Genomic DNA, 21,710 nt, shown 5'->3' on the forward strand with positions numbered 1-21,710 from the left:
ACCTTCTTGTTAGTACCTTATAAAGGCAGGAGTAAGGCCGGTTCTAAGGGTATATAGCTATAAAGCCTAGCCTACCTCTTAAGACTCTAGAGTTTCTATTAGTCCTTTAAGGTAGTAGTAAAGGCACTACGCTAGCTCCTAGTTTTATATCTTAGATCGTATAAAGTTAATAAGTACTAGCCTACTAGAGGTCGTACTAGTAAAGCTTAGTTAAGACAGTAGTATATTAACAGTACGCTACCTATACTTACTAAACAGCCTTAAAGACCTTACTGTTCTACTAAGGCTTAGTACGCCCTTAGTTAACCTTCTTTCTTAAGGTAGATATGTTTACGATATATATAAGCTAAGAGGTAAGTAAGTTAACTATCTTATTAACCTTATAAGGTATGTCTAGTAGTTCTAAGAGAAGGTAGAGCCTCCTAGCCTTAATTATTACTAGTTCTTAGTCTATTAAGGTCTAGCTCTATCCTAGTACCTCTATAGCTCTCTCTTAGTAATCCCTTACTTAGGTAGTAACCTTAATTAGCTAGGTATAGTAGTTAGATCCCTTATACCTTAGGTTACCTTAATAAGTATACTAGAGCGTTATTATAACCTATACGTAGTTAATCGTTAAGTCCTGTTTATTATGTCGCTACTATATTAGCTCTCTCTAGGGTATATATAGTAAGAGCTACTACCTATAGGCTAGATAAAGAAGGGTCTCTAATTTAGAGGTAGTCTTACTAGCTTTATCTTAGAGTAGGTAATAAAGGTTTATGTTACTTATAACAATCTATAGCCTCTCTAGGTCCTCTCTAGCAAGCCGCTAGAAAGGGCTAGCCTAGCCTAAGAAGTTAGGAATTAGTAAGTATATTAACTAGATAGTAATACCTTATAGAGTAACGTAATACTAGTCGACGCTTATCTCTACTAGTACTTAGGTAAGAGGTAGGTACTACTTGTAGACATAGATAACTACTCTACCTTTACTCTTATAGACCTACTAGTACTTTACTTACACTAGATAGTAGACTGTCTTTGTCTAAGTATTATACTATAGCTCTTAAATTACTATAACGTCGACTTTATAGCTATTATAAAGTACTATTAAAGTAAGGCTATTCTTTCTTATAGTATTCTAGTATACTATTATTAATTTTATTACTAAGAGTCTAAGATCTACGATTCTTACGTTATAAAAGGGTCGCTAGACCCTTAGTTAGCCCCTTAGCTTAACATCTCTATAATGTTGTAGCTCTAGACTATTATAGTGTCTAGTGCCTTAATAAAAGGGCGCCCTTACCTTACTAGAGTCTTTACTATAGGCTTCTTACTATTACCTGTCTATAGTCTCTTATATACTACGATCTAGTAGCTATTATTACTATCTTATAAGGATGCTAGCGTAACGCTACTTACGTTTAAAGAGGCTATACTAAAGAACGTAATCTAAGACTAGGGCTAGGTATAGAGGGCGTTTAGGCCTATAGCCTAGCTTTATAAGAGTAAGTTTATAGTAATTATAAAGGGCCTACTAGTAGACCGGATTATATAAGTAGAGTTAAGAGCGTTACTAGTAAAGATCTAAGCCTATACGCTATATATTACAAAGGTTAAAGTTAAACCTATTAAGGCCCTTATAGTAAAGTTTATAATAGTAGTACTATACCTCTAAAGTACTAACGTAGTAACACGCCTATATAAATAAGGGTTAATCTAGTAAGCCTAGATCTTTAACTATAAGCTATATTTAGCTAACCTACAAATCTAAAGATACTTTTAGTACTACTAGTTTAGCTATATTAGGCGGTTCTATAAGAACTAGGCCTAGTATAGCTACTATATAAGAGTAGCGTACCCTTAAGGTAAAGAGAAGTACCCTTAACTTAATAGTAAAAAGAGATGTATTAACTATAGTAGACTATACGTAGTATAAGACTATTAGTGTCCTAAGGCCCTTAAGGTAAAGGAGCAAGTATATACTATATATTAATAAAGGCCTAGACAGTTTAAGGTGTCTAAGAGTAGATTTACTAGCTAGGTACTGATAGTGTTACTACTAGGTAGCTAGTAGGTCGTTACTACCTTAGCGCCCCTAATTACTATATTAGCTACTATTACTACTTTAATAGTACTATAACGTACTAGGTCTTTTGTCTATCTATCTACTCTAATCCTTAGCTCCTTAATCTACCTCTCTAGTATAACCTGTACTCTTGTTAGGCGCTAGCTTACTACTACTATATAGGTAGCCTAAGGGGCCGCTATTACTACTAGCCTCTAGAAGGCCTCTTCTAATATTATTCTTAATTGTCTAATCGTTACTAGGTTATTATTAGAAAAGGACTTAAGAGTATATAAGAAAGTCGTTATATTTATAGCTCTTGTCTCTACTACTGTTGTTATTATAGTAATAAGGTCGTATAAGAGGCGTAACGCCTCTTTCTCCTTACCTAGTATTACGTAAGCTTTAATTCTTTATATAATTTTCTCTGTCTTATTGTCCTTATTACCTTTACTACTCTTTAGCTCCTTACTACAGCTCTTAGTTAAGGTATAAGAGTACTAGCTCTTACTTATAAGTAGGTAGTACTAGCTTTGTTTAAGTCTAGTACACCTACTATCTGTTACTATAAGCTTGCCTATAGTCTGCTAGTACTCTAAAGAGTATCTAAAGGTACTGATTTTAATTCTATTATTTGTTTTTAAGTTTTTAGAGTAGTAAGGGCGTAAACGACTATTATAAAAAGTTTTTATATATATAGAAAAAGGATTTAGAGATTAGTCTATAGTTAAAGTAGTAATATACCTTTAAATATACTAAAACTATCTATTAACTCTTACCTCTTCTACTCTATAAAAATACACTTAACACTACGTCTAATATTACTTACGCTATATTTTATAATAGTAACTTAAAGTAATTAGTAAATTCTTATACTAACTAAGACTTAAACATTTTATTATTATTATTATTATTCTTACTACTTATGCCTAATGTATACAGAACCTCTATACTATATAAATTACGTAGTAAAACCGTACTAGAGCTAAGTAAAAACCTATGTACTACTACTTGTACTTATACTATCGCGGTACTACTAAGGCGCTAAGTCCTTATTACTACCTTACTAGAACTTAACCTTCTAGCCTAGTAATACTAAACAAGCTAACAAGACGCTAGTAAGGCGCTAGTAAGACGCCGGCTACTAGCTAGGGCTACTCTTCTTCTTATAACTTCTTTACTAGGTATTACTTAGCTAGACAGAACTATAAGAATTAGCTAGTAGATAGTAGCTAATAGATTAGTATACGTACGCTCTTACCTCTCTTTATTATTACTATAAAGTTATAGAACGTCTATAGTACTCTTAAGTAAAGCACTTACTATAAGGCCTACTACTATTAATTAAGCTACTAGTAGTTAAGAACTAAGTAAGCTACTATCTTTAGGGCCTTATTATAAGAGTACTAAGAGGTTACTACCTCTAGTACTTTATGTTTAAAAAAGAAAGCCTAGAGTCTAACTTTACTAGTATAGATCTATATTAAAAGAGAGCTCTTATACTTATAAAAGAGTAAGTACTTCTTAAGGACATCTACTAAAAGAGTAGGTAGCGCGGCTAGGGTAGCGCCTTATTAGTATACTATTAGGTACGCTAACACGTAAGACTATAATAGCTTAGAAATCAAGTATAAGGTAACTACGTACTATAACTAAGGTAATAGTAGGCATTAAGGAGTATAAGAATAAAGGAAAGAAAGGAGAAAGAAGAGGGGTTTAGAGATTAGTCTATAGTTAAAGTAGTAATATACCTTTAAATATACTACGACTATCTATTAACTCTTATCTTTTTTACTTTATAAAAATATACTTAACATTCTAATCTCTTTTCTTTACTAAAAGGTTATAGACTATTAGAGTAAGAAAGGATAACATAAACATAACAAATAAACCTTAACGAGATATAGGCCTCTTCTTAAGTAACTCTTTAGAATACCTCTTTATAAGTAAGTAGTAGTAAACCTAGTACAACTCTCTAAATGTTAATAGAAATCCTTTTCTTAAGTAAGACTAAGTTAAACAAGAGGATCGCCTAAGTAAGGGTAGAGTAGTACCTTAAGTAAAAGTAAGACTACCTTATAGCGCTTAAGAAAAGAGAGGCTCTCTTAATTAACTTATATAAATTTAATAATTTAAAAGAATAGTACCCTCTTAACCTAAGATAAAAAAAAAACTTTACGACAGTTGCCTACGCCTCTAACTGCCCTAAAAACTTAAAAACAAATAATAGAATTAAAATTAGTACCCTTAGATACTCTCTAGAGTACTAGTAGACTATAGGCGAGCCTATAGTAACGGATAGTAGGTATACTAGACTTAAACAGAGCTAGTACTACTTACTTACAAAAAGGAGCTAATACTCTTATTCCCTAACAAAAAGCTATAGTAAAGAGCCGGTAAGTAGTAAGAGTAGTATAGATAATAAAACAAAGTTAATCTTATAACAAATTAAGGCCTATATAATACTAAGTAAGAAAGATAAGGCGTCGCGCCTTCTTTATAACCTTATCGTAATAATAATAGTAGTAGTAAAGCTAAAGGTAGTAAATATAAAGACCCTTTTACGTACCCTTAAGACCTTCTCTAATAACGACCTAGTAACGATTAGACAATTAAGAATAATGTTAAAGAAGGCCTTCTAAAGGCTAATAGTAGTAGCGGCCCTTTAGGCTACGTACGCGTTAGTAGTAGGCTAGCGCCTAACAAGAGTATAAGTAATACTAGAGAGACAGATTAGAGAGCTAAGGATTAGAGTAGATAGACAGATAAAAGACCTAGTACGTTATAACGCTATTAAAGTAGTAACGGCGGCTAATATAGTAATTAGAGGCGCTAAGGTAGTAGCGACCTACTAGCTTTCTAGTAGCGATACTATCCTTACCTTTAAGGAGGCTATACTAAAGACTACGATCTAAGATTAGGGCTAGGTATAAAGGGCGTTTAGGCTTATAGCCTAGCTCTATAAGAGTAAGTTTATAGTAATCGTAAAGGGCCTACTAGTAGACTAGGTTATATAAGTAGAATTAAGAGTATTACTAGTAAAGATCTAAGCTTACGTACTATATGTTATAAAGGTTAAAGTCAAGCCTATTAAGGCCTTTATAGTAAAGTTTATAACGATAGTACTATACCTTTAAAGCGCTAATATAGTAACGTACCTATATAAATAGAGGTTAATCTAGTAAGTCTAGATCTTTAACTATAAGCTATATTCGGCTAACCTATAAATCTAAAGATACTTTTAGTACTACTAGTTTAGTTATATTAGGCAGTTCTATAAGAACTAGGCCTAGTATAGCTACTACATAAGAGTAGTATACCCTTAGAGTAAAGAGGAGTACCCTTAACTTAATAGTAGAAAGAGATACGTTAACTATAGTAGACTATACGTAGTATAAGACTATTAGTGTCCTAAGGCCCTTAAGGTAAAAGAGTAAGTATATACTATATATTAGTAGAGACCTAGATAGTTTAAGGTATTAAAGAGTAGCTTTACTAGCTAAGTACTTAGTGTTATACTAGCGTCCTTATAAGATAGTAACGACAGCTACTAGGTCGTAGTACTTAAGAGACTATAGACAGGTAATAACAAGAAGCTTATAGTAAGGACTCTAGTAAGGCGTAGGCGCCCTTTTATTAAGGCGCTAGATATAGTAACGGTTTAGAGCTACGATATTATAAAGATGTTAAGCTAGAGAACTAACTAAGGGTCTAGCGACCCCTTTATAACATAAGACTTATAGATCTTAGACTCTTAGTAATAAAATTAATAATAGTATACTAGAATACTATAGAAAAGAACGGCCTTACCTTAATAGTGCTTTATAATAGCTATAAAGCTAACGTTATAGTAATCTAAGAGCTATAGTATAACAAATAGACAAAGATAGTCTACTACTTAGTATAAGTAAAGTACTAGTAAGTCTATAAGGGTAAAGGCCGTATAGTTATCTACGTTTATAAGAGGTACCTACCTTTTACTTAAGTAGTAGCGACTAGCGTTAACTAGTGTTACGTTACTTTATAAGGTATTACTATCTAGTTAATATACTTACTAATTTCTAACTCTTTAGGCTAGACTAGCCCTCTCTAGCGGCTTACTAAGAAAGACCTAGAGGGGCTATAGATTGTTATAAGTAACATAAACCTTTACTACTTACTCTAAGACAGAGCTAGTAAGACTACCCCTAAATTAGAGACCCTTCTTTGTCTAGCCTATAAGTAGTAGCTCTTACTATATATACCCTAAGAGGAACTAACCTAAAAGAGACATAGTAAACAGGACTTAACGATTAATTACGCGTAGGCTATAGTAACGCTTTAGTATACTTACTAAGGTAACCTAGGGTATAAGGGATCTAACTACTATACCTAGCTAATTAAGGTTATTACCTAAGTAAGGGATCGCTATAAGAGAGCTGTAAAGGCACTAGGGTAGAGCTAGACCCTAATAGACTAAGAGCTAGTAGTAATTAAGGCTAAGAGGCTCTACCTCTCTTTTAAGCTACTAGATATACCTTATAAAGTCGATAAGGTAGTTAACTTACTTACTTCTTAGCTTATACGTATTATAGACTTATCTACCTTAAGAAAGAAGGTTAGCTAAGGGCGTACTAAACCCTAGTAGAGTAGTAAGGTCTTTAAAGCTATCTAGAAAACATAGGTAGCGCGCTATTAATACACTACTACTCTAACTAAACTTTACTAGCGTAACCTCTAGTAGGCTAGTATCTACTAACTCTAGACAATCTAAGATATAAAGACTAAGAGCTAGTATAGTGCCCTTACTACTACCTTAAAAGACTAACAGAAACTCTAGAGTCTTAAAAGGTAGGCTAGGCTTTATAGCTATATGCCCTTAAAACCGGCCTTACTCTTTCTTCTTTAGGGCGCTAATAAGGAGGCACTAGCTATAAGCTACTATAATAAAGTAATAGTGTTAGGCCGGTAGTTCTTTCTAGAATTAGTAGCTAATCTTAGTAACGTTGTTCTAGACCTTTAGGACAAGTAGTACTAGTAGTTTACTATTAACAACACTATAATAAAAGTAGACATTACTAACGCTCTCTAAAAGACAGGTACCTAAAAGGCGCTAAGACCTAACCTACTACTTACCGGCTTTCTTAAGGTATATAGGCGCCCCTTAGCTAAGCTCCTTATAGTAGTAGTAACTATAAGCCTCTAGCTAAGGCACGTCTTAGCGTAGTTTAAAGTAGTAAAGGTAGTAGTACTACGTAAGCCTAAAAAGACCCTTAAATAGTAACAAACCGCTAGGGCCTATAGGCTAATATTACTCTTAAGTGTAATAAGTAAAGTAATTAAGTTAGTAATTAGCCGGCGCTTTACTAACGCTATAGAGTTATAAGGGCTTCTTCTAGAAATGTAGATAAGAAACTAGCTATAACGCTTAATAGACCTTATAGTTAAAATAGTAGTTAACACTATATATATAGTATAAAGCTATAGTACTATAGTGTCTCTCTTCTAACTAGACATTAAAGGCGCCTTTAATATAGTAAACTATATACGCCTTCTCTATACTCTCTAATACCTAGGGTTCCTTATATAGGCTATATAGTAGGTATATAGCTTCCTTACTAATTAGATAGCTAGCCTCTTCTTTAATAAAGAGGTAGCGCCGCTCTAAGAGGTTACTACAAAAGTACTATAAGGCTTGCCCTTCTCTCTTATCCTCTTCTTTTTCTATACTACTAGCTTATACACACTACTAAAGGGACATACAAGCCTTATTATAGTAGGGTTTACTAATAACCTTAACCTTTTAGTATTTAGTAAAGACACGATAAAGACACGCTAGTACCTTAAAGGGGCGTAATAGACCTGTAGCTAGTAGGTACAAATAAAGGGAATAGAGTTTGCCCTTAAAAAGAGTAAGCTCTTTTACCTTACTTATACTTATACTATACTAATAACGCCTATCTACCTTAATAGCTAGGTTATACCCTTAGTCTAAGAGGCCTACTTTCTTAGAGTTTAGATAGATTAGAAGCTTAGGTAAAAAGGCTACCTTAACGCTATTAAACAAAAGTTTACTACCTAGTAGTTTATACTTATAAGGCTTACCGCGTCTACGTAAAGATATAGCCTACTATATATAAGAGAGATCTATATAAAGGTAATCTAGAGCGCTATAGTATATAGTATAAGGGTCTAGTACTACCCTTTTAGGTAACAAGCTAAGGAGATTATAAAAGACCTTACTATAAAGTAGTTATAGTACTTTTACGTTATTATAAAGGCGTACTAAGCGACTCTTGTTTAGTTCTTTAAGTCTAAAATAGCTACGCCTCTACTTAACCTCTACCTTAATAAGTAAGTAGTAGACTTTAAATAACGTCTTAAATGTATAAGTAAGGGCGAACTTATATAGTCTATCTATAATAAGGTAGTAACCTGCCTTTAATAATACTAAAGACGCTATTACGACACTACTATAGCGCTACCCTATACGTTACTTAAGTATAAAGTAGGCTAAGCCGTATAGACAAAGGACTAGTATAAGGACTCCTTACTAAAGAAGACCTTATAAGAGAACTAGAGGACACGATAGACCTAACACGATAGTTTACTAGCGTACTACTAAGGTACTACCTTAGCCGCGCTACCCGCCCTTTTAGTAGATACCCTTAAGAAGTACTTACTCTTTTATAAGTATAAAAGCTTACTTTTAACGTAAATCTATACTAGTAAGGTTAGGCTTTAGGCCTTTCTTTTTAAACGTAGAGTACTAGAGATAGTAACTCTCTAGTACCCTTATAGTAAGGCCTTAAAGATAGCGGCTTACCTAGTCCTTAACTACTAGTAGCTTAACTAATAGCAGCAGGCCTTATAGTAAGTACTTTACTTAAGGGCGCTATAGACGTTCTATAACTTTATAGTAATAACAAAGAGAGAAAAGAGCGCGTACGTACTAATCTACTAGCTACTATCTACTAGCCGGTTCTTATAGTTTAGGCTAGCCGAGCGCTACTTAGCTAAAGAAGAGAGAGAGTAATCTTAGTTAACGGCTAGCGTCTTTCTAGCGCCTTACTAGCGTCTTATTAGTATGTTTAGTATTACTAGGCTAGAAGGTTAAGTTCTAGTAAGGTAGCGATAAGATCTTAGTACCTTAGTAGCGCCGCGATAAAGTATTTATAAAAGGTAGTATATAGGTTTTTACCTAGCTTTAACACGGTTTTACTATATGATTTATATAGTATAGAGGTTTTATATACATTAGGCATAGGTAGTAAGAACAATAATAATAATAATAATAATAATATAAATTTAATAACTCTCTTAAAGTAAAACGGCCTTTTTAGTAAACTTATGTTAAAGAAACAAGAAAGAGCTATTATAATACCTCTTTTATTTTACTAAAAAACAAGACATATACTAGTATTACGACCTTCTTATTTAACTAAGAAACAGAGTTTAATACTTATCTAGAGAGTTATCTAATAGATACTAAACGTATTAGTACTATAGTAGTAGTACTAAAGAATTATATTAAAGAGTACTAGAAGTCTTTTATCTTCTTAGAAAAGGGTAGATTAGTTCTTAATGTAACTTAAGGAGAAATAAAGGCGTAGCTTCTTTATAGTATTATAGATAAGGGTACCTACTCTCTTAAAGTAGTATTAAAACTCTAAATATTAACTTAAAACTAAAACAAAAGCTTTAAGAATTTCCTTTAATAGTATAACTCCTTAGTTATTAAACTTAGCTATACCTTTCTAGAGATGTTTTATATCTGTCTCTTTATTAATTGTTTAAAGCCTAAGTTAAGGGCTTATATAGTAAGTAGTAAGGTCTTAGATACCTTTAAGGTAGTTAAGGTAGTAGTGTTAAGAAAGGAAACTCTTATTTAGACAAGGTAACAAGAAGGCTCTTATAGAGCCCCTTTAATACTATACTATACTAAAAGAGGCTTCTCTTATAATCTAAAGACCTTATCTACGCTAGTAAACACGTAAAAGGCTTCTAGTAGCTAAACTTTAAATACGTAAAGAGACTCTCTTAGTACTATAAGAACCTCTTTTATAAGTAAGGTATAAGGTAACTACTACTAATGTTAGTAACCTACCTTATAGCCTTATTTATATAATTTAATCTAGACTTAAAATAATATTAAGTATATCTTAAGACTACTTAAAACTAGGTAAAAACTAAGTAAAAGCTAGATTAAAACTAGATTAAAACTAGATTAAGAAGTTTTAAGTAGTTTTAACCTAGTTTTAACCTAGTTTTAACTCTAGTTTTATCGTGATAACTCCTGATTATTATTAAAGTAATTTAGAGATTTAACTTAGTTTTAACCTAGTTTTATAGATTTAACTTAGATTTAACCTAGTTTAAATCTAGTTTAAAACTAGGTTAAGATACTTTAAACTACCTTAAGCTATATTATTAGAGTTAAAACACATTTAAAGGGTTAATTAATTAATTAATTAATTATCTATCTAAGTATAAGAACAAGTATAAGAACAGTTATAAAGGCAGTTATAAGGGCAGTTATAAGGGCAGTCGTAAGGGCAGTCGTAAGGGCAGTCGTAAGGGCAGTCGTAAGGGTAGTCGTAAGGGCAGTCGTAAGGGTAGTTATAAGGGCAGTCGTAAGGGCAGTTATAAAGAGATCTATAAAACAATATAATTAGTAAGAGTAAATAAGGTAAAAGGGATCTATAAGGGCAGAAGGGATCTATAAGGACAGAAGGGATCCGTAAGGGCAGAAGGGATCTGTAAGGACCGAAGGACGATCTACAAGAGCTATAGAGGGCTATAGAGGGCTGTCGAGATCCGCGAGGACAGAAGGACTGTAAGAGCTATAAAGGGCTGTCGAGATCCGCAGAAGTAATAAAGGGCTGTCGAGATCTGTAGAGGCAACAGAAGGCTGTCGAGATCCGTAAGGACAATAGAGGGCCGTAAAAGGCAACAGAGGGCTATTAAGGGTATTCGTGAAGGTACAGAAGGCTGTCGAGATCCGCGAAGGTAACAGAGGGCTATAGAGGGCAACAGAGGGCTATTAAGGGTATTCGTGAAGGTACAGAAGGCTGTCGAGATCCGCGAAGGTAACAGAGGGCTATAGAGGGCAACAGAGGGCTGTCGAGATCCGCGAAGGCACGACAGCCCTCTGTTCTTAACAGCCCTCTGTTACCTTCGCGAATACCCTTAACAGCCCTCTGTTGCCCTTACGGATCTTAACAGCCCTCTGTTGCCCTTAACAGCCCTCTGTTCTCGACAGCCCTCTGTTCTCGACAGCCCTCTGTTGCCTTCGCGAATACCCTCGACAGCCCTCTGTTCTCGACAGCCCTCTGAGAACAGAGGGCTGTCGAGAACAGAGGGCTGTCGAGGGTATTCGCAAAGGTAACAGAGGGCTGTTAAGAATAGAGGGCTGTCGAGAATAGAGGGCTGTCGAGAATAGAGGGCTGTCGAGAATAGAGGGCTGTCGAGAATCAAGGGTATTCGCGAAGGTAACAGAGGGCTGTTAAGATCTGTAAGGCCCCTCTATAAAGGGTATTCGCGACGCGCTTGTTTACATGTAAACAAAGCTAAATCTCGTAGCCTAGTCACGTGATATAAAAATCACGTGACACTATACCTACTATATAACTGTCTAAAACTATTCTTTATAAAGTACTTTACTTAAGAACTAAGTTAAATCTAGTTAAATCTAGTTAAATCTAGTTAAATCTAAGTTAAGTCTAAGTTAAATCTAGTTAAACTTAATTAAAACTATTTAATACTATTTAAATCTTAGTTAAAACTTAGCTAAAACTACTTAAAACTATTAAAATCTAGCTTAAAATAAGTTAAAACCTTTTAAAACTAAATTAAAACTAAATTAAGCTTATAAATCTAGGTTAATATAAACTTAATACTAGGTTAACTATCTTTTAAATTAAGGGCAGTCAGCCTGTAAGTAGTTATTAGGCAAATTCGTACTTATTATATAAGTGTTCTATATATAGCTAATCTAGACATACTTATACTTAGTACTCTAATAAGGCCGGTACTTTAGGAGCTAATACTATACTAGTAGCCTACTACGTTACGCCTAAACAATAAGAAGAGAGGCGACCCTTAATAAGTATTTAGGTAGAGATGTATATTAAGAGTAGCTAGGTAGCTATACTAGCCTTACTAGACTTAAGAGTAGAAGTTAACCTTATCTATCTACGACTATTAAGACAAGAGGTACTATAGTAACTTAATAATTACATTATAGTGTCCTTACTATTCTAGAAAACAACGACAAGCTTTAGATTATATAATCTGTTTATTAAGGCCTAAGATAACTACTTAATAGTAAGGCGACATTAAGGTAGATTTGTTATTACTAATATTAAGGACTTAGATGTTATACTTAGATTTCTATAGCTAAAGGCTATAGACCTAATTGTTTTATAAAAGACCTAGACGTTTATATACCTTATGTCGTCTTTAATAGTCTAGCTATATATAATAAAGAAAGAAATTAGGAAAGTAATAAAAGAAGCTTAATTCGTAATTATAGCGATAGTATAACTAATTATAGTCGACCTAGAATCTCTAAGTAAAGAGGAACTATAAGAAGAACTATAAGAAGATAGTAAGGCTATAATAACCTTACCTAGTAAGTACTAATAATTTATAGATGTCTTCTCTAAGAAAAGGGCTAGATTACTACCTGTAATTAATAGCCTTACTTATATAATAGACCTTAAAGAAGACGTAGTACTACTATATAGCCGAATCTACTTACTTATAGAGGTTAAGCTAAGTGTTCTATATAAATATTTAAACAACGCCCTAGTAAAAGGATAGATCTATCTAAGTAAGAGCCTTACTAGTAGTACTCTAATACTATTTGTTCTAAAAAAAGAAAAGAAGCTACGACTTTATGTTAACTACTAGATATTAAATAGTGTAACTAGAAAGAACTAAGCCCTTATTCTATTAATTAGAGAGATCCTTAATTAGCTATTATAAGTACACGTCTACACTAAGCTTAACCTATACAAAGCGTACTATTAAGTTTGTATTAAGGCTAGTAATAAGTAGAAAACAGCTTTCTAGTATTAATATAGCTACTTTAAATACTACATTATGCCTTTTAGGCTAGTAAACGTACTAGTGACTTTCTAGTCCTTTATTAATAAAGTACTAGAGAATCTTGTTAATAATATTTATATTATATATCTTAATAATATCCTTATTTACTCTATAAATAAAAAAGAGTATATATAGTATATTTACTATATCTTTAAACGTCTCTAATAACATAACCTCTATACTAACCTCTTAAAGTATAAGTTTAATATAAAGTAAGTAGGTTTCTTAAGATACGTTATTAACTTATAAAGAGTTTATATTAAACCTAAGCGTGTCTTTATAATCTAAGAATAGCCTATTCTTATAACTATAAAAGACATTTATGTCTTCTTAGGGTTTACTAGGTTTTATAGGCGCTTTATTAAGAATTATTTAAAGATTACTATACTACTAATAAATCTCCTTTATAGTAACGCTACTAGTACTGTTATACTAAGTTCTAAAGCCTTAAAAGCCTTCTACAAGTTACGACTAGTCTTTGTAAAGGCCTTTTTTCTACGTTACTATAACTCTAAACTACTTACGTACATAAAAACAGATGTATCTACTTATACTATTAGTACTATTCTTTTATAGCTATAAGAAGGCCGCTAGTACCTTATTACGTTTATTTCTAGAAAGCTAAAAGGGCTAGAGCTACGCTATAACACTCTTAACACTAAGTTAATAGCTATTATTAAGGCTTTTAGGTTATAAAGGCTGTACTTAGTATATATATAAAGTTTAGTATTAGTTTTAATAGACTACCTAAACTACTATTACTTCTTTATAAAGCTAAAGTTATTATAGTAGTAAGCTAGATAGCTAAAGAAACTTTCTGTCTTTAACTTTAAGATTAAATATAAGAAGAGTAGCTATATAACGACTTAACTTATAAGATTCTAATAAGTAATTAGAGGCGTAACAAGCTCTCTTAGTAACTTTTCTTAACAAATTCTAGGTAAACGTAGTTACTTTAGAAGCTATTAGTCTTACTATAAGGCTTGTTTAAAACAAAGTTTTTATTCTTTTTATTCTTCTAATTCCTTTTATTCTTTTAATTTCTTTTATTCTTTTTAAAGGTCTAGCGACCTCTTTAACGTATACTATCTTAGTAGAATCACTCTAGTATAAAAGGCTAGACTTACGCTAGCTAGTAGACTAAGGCGATCGTAGGTCTTAGAGACCTTACGCTTCTATTACTAGAGTTTTAAGTCACGAATTAAACACTCTTATACTAGTAGAAAACTCTACTTAGAGTTAGGCTAGTAAGAGTAATAGCTAGGTAATAGTAACGTTAACGTTACTACTATTACTATTAAAAGCCCTTTATAATACGTAGTAGAAAGACGCCTTTATTACTAATAAAGAGTAAAAGAAGTAGTAAGGTAGCTAAGGTACTACTAGGTCTTTATAGACGTTTAAGGATAATACGTTACTATAGTATTATAAACGTATATATATACCTAATAATCCGGGCTTACGTAAAGAGTTACTAAAGCTTTTTTATAACGTACTTACTATAAGGTACTAAGGAGTTAGTAAAACAAAGAAAAGGCTTTCTTAATCCTTCTTTTAGCTAAGTCTTAATAAAGACGTCTACTATTATGTTTTTACTTATACTATCTATTAAAGAATAAAGGTAAGGACTTATCTACTATATAGTAAGTTAGCCTTACTCTTTATTCTTACTAAACCTTAGTAAGAGATCTTACTTAACTTTATTACGTAGCTACCTTACGTCTATAATATAGTAAGTAAACTATATAATTTAATACTTATTATTATAGACTAATTTATAAAAATTTTCTTATATATTTTAATAACTAATTGTCTTACTAGTAATAGACTAGCGTCTCTCTTAATATATTACGTTATACGACAATTTAGAATTCTAGATAGTATTATCTTAGACTAAGGCTCTTTCTTTATAAGTAAGTTCTAGAGTAGTTTCTACTAGTACCTAGTAATATTATAGCGACTTAGTACTACTTATTACTTATAAATAGATAGACAGACAGAATAGTAGAACTAAGCTATTAAGTATTACCTTTAAACTTACTATAGCTTTATATAAGACGACTAGGTAACTAAGCTAGATCTTACTAAATTTATATATAATACCTTATAGTACTTTATAATAAATGTAATACTATTATACACACTATATAAGTACTAGCCGTAAGGTCTTAAGGACATACTCTTAAACTAGTTAAAGCTAGTAAAGGCGCTAGTAGCTAATACGTAAGTAAAGTAGCTATAAAGTAGCTATAAAGAAATTGTTATATTCCTTTAGTATTCTTAAAAACAGTATAAGAAATAGTATAACTAGAACTAGAAAAAGATTTTATTTAAAAAAGAAGACTAAGTACTCTTGTTAACAAAATACCTAAGGTAACGTTAACCCTCTAAGAAGTTTATAAATAAGTACATTAGCCCTTACTAAATTAAAGACGTTATTAAGGACTATAGACTTACTTATAGAATACGCCTTCTTTTATTAGTATAGCTATATCTTACCTTTCTAATTATAAGTCTAGAACCTTATAAGGTATAAGAAAGTAAAGTCCTTATAAGCCTAATAGACATCCTAGTCTTAAATAAAGAAACATTTAAAGTAGAAGCTATTCTTACTTATAAAGGACCTTAAAAGAACAGATTCTTCTTTATAAAATAAAAAGAATATAATAATTTAGAAAACTTATAAGAACTATAATAAAACCTTAATAATAGTCTACTTTTATATAAATACAAATATTATTATTATTATTATTGTTCTTACTACCTATACCTAATATATAGTAGTAGTAGTAATATCTTCCTCTATTAAATACCTATACTAGGTACTATAAGAGTTTAATCTAAGTTTTAGTATACATATAGTTCTACGAGAAGGAAAGAAAATAAAACCCTCTTACTAAGGCGCTATTATATCGCCGGTCCTTTTGTTGTGTCTTTATTTCCTTTATATAAGCCTGTAGATATCACTATAGATATAGTACGCCTCTTGTACGCTAGACTGCTCCTAGTGCTCTACTTTGTTCTTAGATTAGAAATAAGAAAATAATAACCGCCTATAGTTACCTAGTTCCTGCCTAAAGGTTGTCCTTTATTTGTCTATACGCTATTCTTTTAACTCTTAAGATAAAAAATTCTAATCTTATAAGCCTCCTCCTCTCTCTATATCGTAAATTACTTTTATAACTACCTTAGGTACCGGTTTCGTACGCGTGTTAGGCGTAGCCTTTGTTTACTAGCTAGGACGTTACGCGGGCTTGTCCTAATACAGGCCTAGGGCTGTCCTAATTATTATCCTAATTGTTGTTCTATACTAAATCTAGTTTAGTTCTTATCGCTTATTCGGTTACTTACTAGTAAGGGGTCTTTGTTGTGTTCTATATAAACATCTTACCTCTCTACCTTTCTCTTTACTAATTTACTTACAACCTTTCCCTCTTTTCTATTTACTCCTAAACTCCCCTTTCTAAAATCAAAATCTTAAAGTACCTTTAATATCGTCCCTTCTTTTAAGATGCCTCGCGCTACTACTACTATAACCTTATAAAAGTAAGGACGCGACTACTCTCTTTTACTTTACTAGTCTACTAGTAAGCGTGTCTATACTAGTAAGCCTCCCTAGGCTAGTTCTTTTATAGTAAAGACATATAACGATTCGGCTAATAATCAGTCTATCCTTATACAATCTAACACTTGTGTCTTAGGTAGATTTAACGATAATAATAATGTTAATAATAATAACCTTTTTACTCTTCCTTAGGGCGGGTCTAGGGTGTTTTCGCCTGGCCCCCTTATAATGTTTAGTGCCTATAGATCTACCTCTAGAGAGCTAGAGGAAGGTTTCGCCCGGATTAGTCTAGACACTCTATTAAAGGTTTGTGTATTCTCTGTTATTAGTACCCCTTATTACTTACCTATAGACTAACGCTCTTACCTTACGTAGCTAAAGCCTGTTAAGCGGCCTGCTCTTACGGCTAACCTGTGTCCCTCTTTGTCCCTTACCCTTACTAAGTAAGGAAAGGGAAAGGAGAGGACGTTAGCTAAGCTAGGATTAAGAGTAGTACTAGAGAAGGTAGTAGCCTAGCCGAAGTTAAAGCCAAAGCCAAAGCTAAAGACGACAATAATAACAAAGATAGTAGTGTAGACGACAGTAATAGCGATAACAATAACCAGGACAGAGACAGAGATAAAGTAGAGGGAAAAGAAGAAGAAGGGCCTTGCTAAGGGCATGTATACCTATAGAACTAAGGCTCTGCCGCCTTCCCGGGATACCTCCTTATTAATTTCCCTTATCTAGTCTGTCTACGTAAAGCGCGCTACTTTCCTTAAGTAAGAAGTAGTAGCTATAGCGCATAAGGTAGAGGAAGAGGAAGAAGAGGAAGACAAGGGTAAGGGTAGAGATAAAGATAAAGAAAGAGATAAAGACAAGGATAATATTAATAATAATAATAACCCGGACTATTTTAATAAATTAGTAAGAGATGTACTAGTCTAAGCCTAAGGAAGGGGCGCTAAGGAGTCTAAGGGGAAGGATACTAAGGATACTAAGGAGGATAAGGGAGGAGAGAGAAAGGAAGGAGTTAGTAGGGCTAATAAGGGTAGGGATAAGGAAAGAGAAGGGAAGGGGCCTACTATAGCTAACTAGAGAGAAGGCGGCGCTATAAAGGGCGTTACTACCTTATTAGTTAGTCGCTAGAGTAGACCTGTGTTATAGAGTAGTATGTGTGCTGTCTTGTATTAGTACTGTCCCTTACTAACCTTTGCCTAAGGTTAGTAGTGTACCTACTACATGTACGGCGGTAAGAGCCTGTTAGTATAGAGTAGTTACCCTTCTAAGGTTACTGTCTTTACTATATTAAAATACTGTTTTTAAACCTTATGTACTAATGTAAGAAGGCGTTAAGAGATAACGTCTATAATTATTATACCTAGTAGCGTTCTTCTTATAATAAAGTATAATTCCTTTAGCCCTTTTTCTCTTAGCCCTTACTAACCCCCTAGCTAGATTCCTTTTAAACACCTCTCTTAGGTAAGAGAGGTAGTAAAGTATACTTACTCTATTATTACTACTTGCCCTAGCTTCTCTATCTCCTTAGCTTAGAAGATTACTTCTACTTGCCTTTTGCCTTATATAGTAGACGGCTCTTTTGTTTTTTCTCTTACTACTTCTAATAAGTAGCGGAATTTATACAAAAGTTCTTAGTGCCTTATCTATAAGATAGTAGGCTTAGGCCGAACCTGTCGCTATCTCTTAGATAACTCTACTTACAAGATCACTAGTCGGTTAGACTAGCTTAACGCTAGTATAGCGATAATAATCTAGACCCTCTACTCTATCGTAAGGTCCCTTTATTTTTTTTATAAATATAGTTAATAAGCGACAGAATCGTATGCCTGTTAATAATACTACTACCTATAATTAGCTCTAGTCCTTCTTTAATTAGAGGGGGTTTTTCTTTTTCTTAGTTCTAGTTTTGTCTTAAGGTAATGTCTTTTCGCTCTATTTTCTTCTTTTCTTTTGTTATTCTTTTCTCTTTCTAGTCGTGTGTAATCCTAGGTATAGCCCGGGTATACTTACTTAGGTAAGTAGCGTTATAGATTCTAGTCGGAATTATATAGCTCTTTTGTGTTAGTTATAGCCTAAGTGTGTTCTAGTAGTATAGCTATTTTGTTTAAGTCTTATCTTAGTTAATAAATGTTAGTATTAGTTAAACCTTAGGTTGCCTTAGGTGTTCCTTGTGTTCTTCTTGTGTTTAATTAGTTAGCTAAGGCCTAGACTATAAGGCGGTACTGTCTTAAGATACCTAGCCTTATTAGCTATCTAGCCACCTTCTAGAGACGACCCGGGTTAGATGTGATTACCTAATAATCTAATAGGCCTAGTTGTTTGATTAGGTACGCCCTTTGTTCTCTAAAAACTAGGCATCTAGTAATAATGTGCTTTACTGTCTAAGACCTTTACTTATACAGGTAATCCGCTAAGTAGGTAAGGACCTTTCTTTAGGTTAAGAAGGCTTAGAGACTAATCTTCTCTGTCTTAATAGCTAGTACTAGAGAGCATTCCGCTTTCGTTATTAATTTGTATCTCTTTATACGTTCTTTCCCTAGCTTTCTCTACTATACAGGGGTTAACCTAGGGTTGTCTTACTAGTAGCGTTTTTACTATATATTCTAATCCTTATAAAGTTTCTTCTTAAAGATACCTTATGCCTTAGTAAGGAAGAGCTCCCTTAGTAAGAAGGGCGTCTTAGGTTCCTTGTCTTGTATTATATTCCGGCCCTTAAGCTTATTCCTTACCTATCTTTCTTTAACTTCTACTAGGGTAGGCCTTAGGTTAGACTAGGGCCTACCCTTACTAGGATCTGTGTTCCTTTATATCCGGTCTCTAGCGTTCTAGATAACGGCTTTGTAACTTGTAAGCTATACTCTTACTTATATAGTCCTCTAGAGGAATTTAAGGTAAAGGTAGATTAGGGGTACGTTTGTTTTAGTATATAAGATCTTAATTAGGGTAGCCTTAAACGCTCTAGAGACTGCCCTAAGACCGCTGTTTTAGATCTTCTAAAGTAACTTTACTATCCTTAAAGGACCCTTAGTAAGGTCTGTAGTTAGGAGCTAAACTGTTAAGGCGTATATAAGCGCTAAAGAGATAACTGTATAGTATATTAGACAGGCTTTCTTTGTTGTTATACCTTACGTTAAGGCTATAGTACAGGTTAGGGCTAGTATCTGCCTCTCTATCTTTCCCTCTAGGTGTTTTAGGTAAGCTCCTTATGTTAGCTTTAGGTCTAGGATAAGGCTAAGGATCTTGATTAACGGTTTTAGGGCAATCTCTATATTACCTAGAGAGAGGCCTGTATTTAGGTTATGTTTTTGTCCTTTACTTAGGTAAAGTAGATAGTATTTCGTTAGTTTAAAGACAGCCTTATGTCTGTAGGCCTAGTCAGAACATACCTAGTAAATCTTCACTAGCCCTTAGTAATTCCCTTTTGTTGTCTTGCCCTAGACAATAATGTTCACATCGTTAACAAATCCAACGGCTACCTAATATATATAAAACCTCTATACTACATAAATCATATAGTAAAACCGTACTAAAGCCGGGTAAAAACTTACGTACTACCTCTTATAAATACTTTATTATAGCGCTACTAAGGCGCTAAGACCTTATTACTACTTTACTAGAACTTAACCTTTTAGCCTAGTAATACTAAACATACTAACAAGACACTAGTAAGACGCTAAAAGGACGCTAGCCGTTAACTAAGATTACTCTCTTTCTTTCTTAGCTAGGTAGCGCTTAGCTAGCCTAAACTATAAGAACCGGCTAGTAGATAGTAACTAGTAGATTAGTACGCGCACACTCTTTCCTCTCTTTATTACTACTATAAAGTCGTAGAATGTCTATAAAGCCCTTAAGTAAAGTACTTACTATAAGGCCTACTATTACTAGTTAAGCTACTAGTAGTTAAGGACTAGGTAAGCTACTATCTCTAGGGCCTTACTATAAGGGTACTAAGAGGTCGCTACCTCTAGTACTCTACGTTTAAAAAAAAGGCCTAAAGCCTAACCTTACTAGTATAGATCTATATTAAAAGTAAGCTCTTATACTTATAGAAAAGTAAGTACTTCTTAAGGGTATCTACTAAAAGAGCGGGTAGCGCGGCTAGGGTAGTACCCTAGTAGTACGCTAGTAAACTATTATATTAGGTCTATTATGTCCTCTAGTTCTCTTATAAGGTCTCTTTTAGTAAGGAGTCCTTATACTAGTCCTTTACTTATACGGCTTAGCCTACCTTATACTTAAGTAACGTATAAGGTAGCGCTATAGTAGCGTTATAGTAGCGTCTCTAGTATTATTAAAGGCAGGTTACTACCTTATTATAGATAGACTATATAAGTTTATCCTTACCTATACGTTCTAGACGTTATTTAAAGTCTACTACCTTCTTATTAAAGTAAAGGTTAAGTAAAGGCGTAGCTATTTTAGACTTAAGAAACTAAACAAGAGTTACTTAGTACGCCTTTATAATAATGTAAAGGTACTATAACTACTTTATAGTAAGGTCCTTTACGATCTCTTTAGCTTATTACCTAAAGAGGTAGTACTAGACCTTTACGCTATATACTATAGCGCTCTAGATTACCTTTATATAGATCTCTCTTACGTATAGTAGGCTATATCCTTATATAGACATAGTAAGCCTTATAAGTATAAACTACTAGGTAGCGAACTTTTGTTTAATAGTATTAAGGTAGCCCTTCTACCTAAGCTTCTAATCTATCTAAACTCCTAAAAAGTAGGCCTCTTAGACTAAGGGTATAACCCGGCTATTAAGGTAGACAAGCGTTATTAGTATAGTATAAGTATAAGTAAGGTAAAAGAGCTTACTCTTTTTAAGAGCAAACTTTATTCTCCTTGTTTATACCTACTAGCTATAGGTCTACTACGCCCTTTTAAGGTACTAGCGTATCTTTGTTATGTCTTTACTAAATACTAAAAGGTTAAGGTTGTTAGTAAACCCTACTATAATAAGGCTTATATATCTTTATAGTAGCGTATATAAGCTAG

This window comes from Amorphotheca resinae (genome assembly GCF_003019875.1).
Source record: "Amorphotheca resinae ATCC 22711 unplaced genomic scaffold M430scaffold_12, whole genome shotgun sequence".
NCBI classification, from domain to species: Eukaryota; Fungi; Ascomycota; class Leotiomycetes; order Helotiales; family Amorphothecaceae; genus Amorphotheca; species Amorphotheca resinae.